This window comes from Macaca thibetana, chromosome 6 (assembly GCF_024542745.1).
Source record: "Macaca thibetana thibetana isolate TM-01 chromosome 6, ASM2454274v1, whole genome shotgun sequence".
NCBI lineage: Eukaryota > Metazoa > Chordata > Mammalia > Primates > Cercopithecidae > Macaca > Macaca thibetana.
This window is the reverse complement of record NC_065583.1, coordinates 128,120,061-128,130,433: the sequence shown is the minus strand read 5'-3', so window position 1 is coordinate 128,130,433 and position 10,373 is coordinate 128,120,061. Positions and strand designations below refer to the sequence as shown.

The 10,373-nt window shown below is 37.8% G+C and overlaps 1 pseudogene; it reads left to right on the top strand.

The window, feature by feature from the left end:
* The first annotated feature begins 422 nt into the window (after positions 1-422).
* On the top strand, positions 423-1,706 carry LOC126956179 (KATNB1-like protein 1; annotated as a pseudogene).
* Positions 1,707-10,373: the final 8,667 nt, after the last annotated feature.

Genomic DNA, 10,373 nt, shown 5'->3' with positions numbered 1-10,373 from the left:
TCCCTCTGTCATGGAATTTATAGTTTTATAAAGTCTTTCAAGGCAGAAAATAGGTCTTATTTAATTGTATTCAAATAAACACAATAGATGCTTAACAAATATTTATGAATCTTGATAGAAATTTTGTAGGGTATATATATCACATTTTCCAAATTTTGGGTGCTGTTGGAGATATACTCAATATATTGAATAAGGGATTCTAGATCTAAAAGATTTTTAAATCTCAATTTTTCAATCTGGAATTGCAGTGAATAAGACTGAATTTTTAGAGATGTGATTTAAGAAACACTCAAGGTAGAAATGGCCCCGAGTAAGGCCTGGACTGCAGCCAAGGGGAACTGTAGGCTGCCTGGCCTGGTTGGTCAGTGCCAGGGCTGGGCTAAGAAATCATGGTACCAAGAAACACCAGTATTTAAGAGATGATGGCATCTGAAACCCACAATGTTAGAAAGCAGAACTTTTGAAATAATATTTAGGATCATTTCGTTGATGGACCTAGGAAAAGCATGTCTAATTTCATTAATAAGAACAAGAAGGAAGTTAAGAAATCACAACAGTTGGCAGTTTATATAAATAGAAGAGTTGGACAAGCTGTGAAAAGTCCAGATAAAACTATGTAAGGTAATCTAGCCAGGCACAGTGGCTCACACCTGTAATCCCAGCACTTTGGGAGACCAAGGTGGGTGGATCACGAGGTAGAAGATTGAAACCATCCTGGCTAACATGGTGAAACCCCGTCTCTACTAAAAATACAAAAAAATAGCTGGGCGTGGTGGTTGGCACCTGTAGTCAGCCAGGGAGGCTGAGGCAGGAGAATGGCATGAACCCAGAAGGCAGAGCTTGCAGTGAGCCAAGATCGCACCATTGTACTCCAGTCTGGGCGACAGAGCGAGACTCTATCTCAAAAAAAAAAAAAAAAAAAAAAAAAAAAAAAAAAAAAAAACCCAAAAACTATGTAAGGTAATCTTTCATAGAAAGTTAGTTCATGATCCCTTTCTAAACCTCTTTTACAGGAAAAACAAACAAAACAAACAAAAAAACACAGTCCCCTAGAAGGGGAGCTGTGACATGGCAAATAGAGAAAATGAACTGGTTTGTGCAAACCACCTGCCTGAAAAATTATACCAGAGTAGTCAAATATATTTGCGTAACCCCAGTGATTCCGATTTTTCACAGACATAAAGCCCATCATCACAATACAGTCAGTATTTTTCTCAAGTTTCTCAGGATCATGAAACAAATGGCCCAAGTTTCGCTCAGCAAGAATTTGAAATTGAATGTAGCTTTAACTTTCTGGAGAAAGAAGTATATGTGAATTTGCATCTTGTTTGGTGAGAATAGAAGATCTTGGCATTGTGGTAGATTGCCTTCCTGTGCTCACCAGTAGTTTATAGGGAGAAAAACAATATATCTTACTTGAAGGTTGGGTAGTCTCGTTGCCTCTAGTAAATTCACTATGTAAAAGCAAATTTGAAAAATACCTAACATTTGGTTTAAACTGGCTTCAAGCAGTCATTAAAAGGTGGTGGTCAGAACTATTGTCCAAAAGAGAAATTATAAATAATGGAAATATTCAGGTTTTAAAACAACAGTTAAATGGATTGTGGGAGCAGGAAAACCATCTTACTTTGGTTCCAGGATATACTGGTAATATAGCTAAGGAAGCAGATGCTTATTTATTACCAGTGAGAGATTTAATCAACTAAAGAACATTTGTTTATTCAAAACATCCCTGGACTATATAATTTACAAGAAAAAGAAAGATTTCTTCTGAGAGATGTGAACTGTGGAAGAAATTAAAACGATTTTTTTTTTTTTTAATTTTAAAAAGTCACATAATAAAACCATGAATGAAACCGTAACAATCTACTTCACATAGAAGTGAAAAAATACCCAAAAGAAACAGCTTTAACTTTAGTGAGATGAAAGTACACTATGGAAAATGTTGACCTTGCTCCATTTGGGGTTTATATAGTTATTTGCTAACATTGTTAAAGAACTACTGGATCTTAATACAATCCTGCATAAAAATATAATTTATATTATGTGAAAAACTAAGAGAAGGCGTATGGCTAGGAACCCTAAAGAGCAATCATCAGTAACTTTTTGAAGACTGTGTTTTAATGAAAAAACAAATATGTGTGGCTGTCATTTTGTATTTAAAATAATGAAAGTTTAAAACATCATGGCAAAAATCAATCTTAAATATTTTTGTCCATACTAAGATACTGTGTATGAGAAATGCCTATGATACCAGTATCTGTTTTAAAAAATTAAAACCAACTGTGCTTCTGGCATGATGAAAATCATTAAATTAAATCAGGGGTTTATATTTATGTGGAGTGTTGTTGAAACATATTCCATACCATTTTTAAAACTTGAAAATATCTGACCTTTGTGCCAGAATCATCATGTCATGTACATATATGTATTACTCCTGTCTAACCCTATCTAAAGAAAAAGGTTAATATGTATCAGTATAAATATTTAACTGGAAATGTACATGGAGTTGGCTAGTTTACTTCACTTTTTATTGTATATGGATTTCTAATATATCTCACGTCTATATCATTTAAACATTCTTGATTTGAGTAAGTTCACTAAATACTTCTTTTTTAAAAAGCCCATTCGAGGTAGCTGTATAGCTACAGGATGAAGGACACATCCCCTTAATACAAGTTTCTATGAAAATAACTTAATAATTTTGGTTAAATTTCAACCCTTTGACATAATTTAACTTCTACCATAACAGTGAGTAAAATCTGAGATGGCACAAAAGTGTTCAAGTAAAAGGAAAGAGTAATTAAATTGTTAGAGTATAATCAGAGTTAAGTTTTTCACTCCAGAACTCACATTTTAAGAGAAATTCAAGGAAGTGCTGAAGGAATTAATGTTGGTTCTTCTGGTGAAGAGAACCAGAAGAAGAAAGCTAACTTTAAACATACTACAGATTCTCAAATGGAAGGTGAATCATATAAATATTGCAGGACTACAAATGGAATAAAATTATAAAGAATTAGATCCTTGACTCGTAGCATTAGAATCAGGAATACAGGAAGTTTTCCAACTGTCAGGTCACCCTATCCTGAGGAGGCCCATGTGAGAAAATGAAGGAAAGCCTGAAGACCAACTGGAGAGCCCTTACCTCACTAACAGCTGAGTCCCAGTACCTGTTGTTAAAAAGAATGGGGAAGTCATTTGTGGGAGAAAAAGCTATAGATCAGAAACCTGAAAAGCAGGACATTGAAGTGCTAAAATCACAGTGGTTTGTTTACAAACAATTGAGATATTTAATAGAAATGGGGAATATGTTAAATGTAGAGTAAGTCATCAGAGAGAGACAAGGCTTGAATGGAGAAAATGCCCAGATTAGGGAAATCTTGTGGTTGCCATTTTCCAAACATGGCATTCTCTTTTTATGAAGTTCTAACTATTAATGATATGGATAGGAGGCAGGGATACTGGGTAAAAGAAGGTGGGTCCCTGGCAAAGACCCCTCCATTAAGCCTGGAAACCTGTGGCCCTAAATGGGAACAGGCATTTCTGTTTTCACACCCAAATGTTGCCTTTTGGCCCAGCACACCCACCTATCCTGTACCCATATGAACCCCAAACCTCAGGTTCCACAAGCAGAAGAGCAGGAGGAACAGAAGAGCAGCAGAGTGGCAGGGCAGCTTGACAAAGGAGAGAAGAGAAGGAGCATCTGAACGTTAGAGGAGTTCAGCCATGGGACAGCTAAACTCCAGGGGAAGATCATCTTCCCACTTCATCCCCTTTCCAGCTTCCCATCCATCTTGTTGGGAGCCACTTCCACCCAGCAATAAAACCCCTGCATTTGCCATCCTTTGGTTTGTCCATGTGATCTGACTCTTCCTGGACACTGGACAAGAACTCGGGGACCAAGAGGGCACTTAAGGTGTCTGTAGACAGCAGAGCTAAAAGAGCACTGTAACAAGCCCACTGGGGCTTTGGGAGTCACAGGCACCCACCCCTAGACACTACTGTGGAGCTGGAGCCCCAAAGTGCTCACCTTGGCTCCTGCACCTGCTCATCTGTGTGCTCTCCCTCCCACAAGTGGTTTGAGTGCATGGCTGCTGAACAGACGAGCCACACCACTATTGTACATCCTGTGAGGGGGGACAGGGAACTCTCCCATTTCATTAATACCTTTGTTCATCAGGTATGGGTTCTTAAAGCAACATGATTCTTGGAGGGGCTAGCACATAATTCAGTTTAATTTAACTATACATGTTTCAATAAGTAAAGTTCTTTAAATGTATGAGACTACCTGTTTCCTATTGCTGGAAGAATTCTGAGACAAGGTGTATCTCTGAATTCTTCAAAATGTGAGAATTTTTCATAATGACGGTCTTAGAAAGGTTATTTCTTTCACACACTGCACTTTAAGTTTGGAGTTTGATGAGAACCTCAAAGTATGGAAGGAGTTGTATTTTGTACATTTGAAATTAAGATATCATTAGTCAATCCATCTATGTATAGGTTGCTTGCAATAACCATGATATTTGCATTTCTGATTGCATAGATTTTTTAAAAATCTTTATTTTAATATGATGGTTTAGGTATTAATGTATTTTATGTTTTACCTGTGATTTTAAATTAGCATTTGGAAAAAATCTAGCAGCCAAGAATTTCTTAAACAATTAAGTGACATCATTTATATCTTTTTTTGTTTTGTTTTGTTTTTTGAGATGGAGTCTCACTGTATTGTCCAGGCTGGAGTCCAGTAGCACATTCTTGGCTCACTGCAACTTCCACCTCACAGGTTCAAGCGATTCTTCTGCCTCAGCCTCCTGAGTAGCTGGCATTACAGGCATGCACCCCCACACTCAGCTAATTTTTGTATTTTCAGTAGAGTCAGGGTTTCACCATGTTGGTCAGGCTGATCTCAAACTCCTGACCTCATGATTCGCCCGCCTTGGCCTCCCAAAGTTCTGGGATTATAGGCATGAGCCATGGTGCCAGGCCTCGTTTATGTCTTTTAAAACTTTGAGATAATCCTTGTTAACACTAATATTAAAGAAAAATACTGACGATTAATATCCTAAATGAATTTGAAGACATAAGCTGGTCCCTAATCACTACCTAAATGTAAGGCCAGCATAGGAGCCTTAAAAATCCCTTTACATAAAAACTAATCTTAAACCACTCATAACCAAAGTGTAAATCTCAAGACTACTAAATTTCAGTAGTTTACTTCAATACCTTTTCTCTAAACTAGCTTGTGTTTTTTGCTTTCTGCTGCTATTTTTTGTTTTGTTTAGACTTTTTTCTCTCTTCCTCCTGAGAGAAGGATAGAATGGTGGGAGAGCTGGAAATTCTCTGGGTTACAGGGTAAATCCTGCTTGGCTGCATGTGACTGCCTCATTTAGCAGCTAGGACTACTGTAAAGCAATGCCCAGCACTCACTCTTATAGTCTTTTATGTAATATAATATATATTTTTAAAATTGATTGTAATTTTTTAGCACTTTGGGGGCTGCTGGTGGTCTCTTTTTCAGGCTAAATAGACCAACTGCTGCTGCTAAAAGAGTTTATTCGACCACCCACACTTGGAAGCACAACCTCCTTCTCCCTGCGTTTCCCTGAAGTAGCAGTCAGCAAGGCCTGTGCAGTAATGACTGTGAGCAGCCTTCAGGCTCAGAAAAATGTCACAGCTTGCTCCCTAGAGCCTCCAGTGCCCCCATTCAATCAGTGCTCAACTGCATGACGCACCCTGGAACTTAAAATGAAAGCCCTGGATTCATGGCCAAAAATACAAACTCCCTACCAGCTCTTCCTGTGGGAGTTATTCAAGTTCTTAGTTAGCTCACCAACGGTTACCTATACTCTCCTTCTGTCCCAGATAGCAAGGAAAAAAAGGCACAACTGTAACATTTGCTGCACCAAGGCCTCAGCTGGGATGCAGAAAGACTTAAAAACAGCAGGCATATGCGTTTTAAAACAACATTTTGACAGATAAAGTCAAGTGATAAAATATAGTGAACTTATAATTACCCCTGCTATTGGAGGGAAGCAAAGAAGGGGATAGGCCAAAACAGGCATATGCCAACTCATGAAATTTAATTTTATTTTCCTCTGAAACTACAGAATTTGAGTGTTGTGTGTGTGTGTTTCCAATTATGGTAAGGGGTGATAATTTTCAGGCCCAGATAACTACAGAAGAATAGGAAAAGCAACAATAAATTAAAATTTTGCTATAAATATTTCCATCCCACTCTGCAGCAAGAGGCACATGCACTTGCTCCAGGAGTATTACATACAAAATATTGGGTGGCCTATGAGCATCTACTTGAGAGATGCCTGGTAGAAAATGGACTAGGAGGTTTTGGCCGCAGGAAGATAGTGTAATAATACTTGTAGAAATTTACATCAATAATCATAAAAATTTGATGACTACACAACCTTATCATCCCTGGCACCCCAGGAACTTCTTATATTCTGAGTTTGTTTTCTCAACAGTCTCATTTTCTAAACTGTCAAACTTTGTTGTTACTTTGGTAGAGGTAAGAGTTCAGAAAGAATTAAACCATTTCTATTACTTACTACCATATTTTGTTTTATTTTATTTTTTATTTTTTTGAGACGGAGATCTCAGCTCACTGCAAGCTCCGCCTCCCGGGTTCACGCCATTCTCCTGCCTCAGCCTCCCGAGTAGCTGGGACTACAGGCGCCCACCATCTCGCCTGGCTAGTTTTTTGTATTTTTTAGTAGAGACGGGGTTTCACCGTGTTCGCCAGGATGGTCTTGATCTCCTGACCTCGTGATCCACCCGTCTCGGCCTCCCAAAGTGCTGGGATTTCAGGCTTGAGCCACCGCGCCCGGCCTACTTACTACCATATTTTGAAATGATTTTCTCCACAGCACAAAAGTGCAAATTTAATACATGCGACATGTAAGCAGAGAGATATCTTCTAGCATACATACCAAATCTTGGCTCACGATTATTTTAGTTGATAATTTAAATTTATCTTAGAATGTCAAAGACCAATACCTGCTCATTATTCCATAAATTATAAAATTCAATTATGCAAGCACACTGCAGGTCTTATTAATTTAAAATCAGATTCACACCCGTTTTTGCATATGAAACTTTGGACAGTAATTTGAGTTCATAATAACTGACTTTATTTTACCTTCATAAATGTATACATTACTATTTCTTTGTGAAATATGGCTTCTTTCTTGATTAGGGAGACTAACAGAAGTTCAGCAAATCTGAAGATCCTACTGATAGGTGTGTCCATCATTGCTGAGGAAACTGGCATGCTGAAAAGTTAAAAATGTCCCCAAGCTAAAGAATCTTTATTCAACTAGCTGAGCAGAGATGGACATGTGAATGAATCACTTTTCTCAAAATTTTATTCAAAAACTTAAACATTTTTGAAAGCAAATAATATGATGAATCATATTGATTTACATAAAAATATAGCATTTTGGCCTGGCATGGTGGCTCACACCTGTAATCCCAGCAGTTTGGGAGGCCCAGGCAGGCGGATCACGAGGTCAGGAGATCGAGTCAATCCTGGCTAACATGGTGAAACCCCGTTTGTACTAAAAATACAAAAAATTAGCTGGACGTGGTGGCACGCTCCTGTAGTCTCAGCTACGTAGGAGGCTGAGGCAGGATAATCGCTTGAACCCAGGAGGCGGAGGTTGCAGTGAGCTGAGATCATGCCACTCCACTCCAGCCTGGGTGACAGAGAGAGACTCCATCTCAAAAAAATATATATATATCTATATATGTATATATATGTATATATATATAAATGTGTGTGTATATATATATATTTAGCATTTTATTAGGTAGAAAATAGAATTGGTTTCTTTTGATTCTATTAACCTTATGTAGGTGGGAGTGAAAAATTGTCTCTCGTTAGAAAAATGAGAGTCAGTTATAAAAGTGACTAAATGGTATAAGGAGAAATTAAAGAAACAGAAGGTGGTAATTGATTTTTAATGAGGCTTTGTAATATGAGATTTGATGTAATTATTTATTCCTCTTATTCATGCCATAAAAGATTGTGTATTCAAAAACAAAAAAGGGGCAGCAGCATGAGAAGAATTGTTTTGTGTAGAGTAATTGTGTGATTTTTTAACAAAATTTTGCAAAACATTGCTAACTTCTCCCCCAGCGTTTTGAGAAGAGAGTGATATATTTGTGACGCAGGACTATGAAAGATGATAAAAGTAATAAAATGCCACCTGCATTGTTTGAATGCTTTCTGTGAGAATCTAAGTTTGCACATATCATCATCATCATCATCATCATAAATCTATTTATCAAATACTTACCACGAGACAGATGTTGCTTTTTTAACCAGAATCTTATCTTACTTATTTAGTTTTCTTTACAGGGCAAGTATATCAATTTAGATCTTACATGAATTCGTAGATCCTTAGATTTTATATACTGTATGTTAACAATGTCTAGAAGACCAACTTGTGGTGAAAAAAAAAGACTATAGTATTCATTCATATATACAATATGAAGCAAAGTATATTTTCTGTGTATTTTTCATATAAATGTAAATAATTAGTTCCATGTTATGCAAACTTTGGGTAACAGAAGTAGCTTCCTTGTTATTTAATACTAAGTTATAGCAGCCACATTATAAGAACATCATCTCTGCATCAAGCATATGAAAATACATACGCTGGAAAGTGAAATCCTCTGGGCTGAAATCCTTTGTGACTCACTGGTAATAATCATTCTAAGATATCAGCTGAAAAGTTTAGGGGGAAAAAAAAAAAAACAACCTGAATTACAATGCAGAAAGTGCAGAACAGAAACGTTCTTGGGGTGGTTTTTATTTTGGGCTTCCGTGGTAGGCAGAATGATAGCTCTGCAAAGATGCTCATGTTCTTATCCCTAAAACCTATAAGTATGTTACCTTACAATGTTAAAGAGGCTTTCAGATGCAGTTAAGTTAAAGATTTTGAGATGGGGGAGAGTCGCCTGAATTACCTAGGTGGGTCATATGTAATCACAAGGGTCCTCGTAAGAGAAAGGTCAGAGTTAGAGAAGGAGGTATGAGGATGGAAGCAGTGGTCAGAGTGCAGGAAGGAATGGAAATGCAGGCAACATCTAAAATCTGGAAAAGGCAAAGAAACAGGCTTTTCTCTTAAAGCTTCCAGAAAAAATATTGCCCTACCATCCCGCTTTCAGACTTTTGATATGCAGAACTATAAGATAATATACTCAAGTTGTTTTAGGCTACTAAGTTTGTGGTAATTTGTTATAGTAGGAATGGGAAACTAATACGGGCTTCACACTCAGGAAGATTCTCATTTAGACTATAATCTCCAAATTAATTATACACGGTTAGAAATACAACGACATGACTGAAAAACGAAGGCACTGTTCATTCAAATTTATGTCCAATTACTAGACTCCCAGCATGATGACTTTTTAAATAAATCCTTTGTCTTGTGAATAAATAAATGTGTTGTAAATGTTTAAAGCATAATTTTGCTAAATGTATACCACAATTTTATAACTTCATTTTGGCATGCCTTTACTTTAAAAAATAGGCTTGGCCGGGCACGGTGGCTCAAGCCTGTAATCCCAGCACTTTGGGAGGCCGAGGCGGGTGGATCACGAGGTCAGGAGATCGAGACCATCCTGGCTAACATGGTGAAACCCCGTCTCTACTAAAAATACAAAAAACTAGCCGGGCGTGGTGGCGGGCGCCTGTAGTCCCAGCTACTCGGAGGCTGAGGCAGGAGAATGGCATAAACCCGGGAGGCGGAGCTTGCAGTGAGCCGAGATCGCACCACTGCACTGCAGCCTGGGTGACACAGCGAGACTCCGTCTCAAAAAAAAAAAAAAAAAAAAAAAAAAAAAAAAGACTTAAAATACTTTCATTTTATGTTCGGGGGCGCAAGTGCAGGTTTGTTACATAGATAAACTTGTATCATTGTATAAGTTATTTCATCACACAGATATTAAGCCTGGTACCCATTTGTTGTTTTTCTTGATCCTCTCCCTCCTTTCACCCTGTATCCTCCAAAAGACCCCAGTGTGTGTTGTTTCTTCTATGTGTCCATGTGTTCTCATCATTTAGCTCCCACTTATAAGTGAGAACATGTGGCAATTGGTTTTCTGTTCCTGTGTTAGTTTGCTAAGAATAATGACCTCCAGACCATGAGCCAGATATTGTTATACATCCGTTACAAATATGAACTTAATGCCTTGAAGTAGGTGCTATTATTATCGCCATTCCCATCATATATATGGTTAAACTAAGGTCCACAGAGTTTAGAAGCTTGCTCCACATCACTTAGGAAGTAGGAGAGCCAGGAGTCCAAATCAGGCAGACTGCTCCAGAGTGCATGTACTTAACTAACATGATG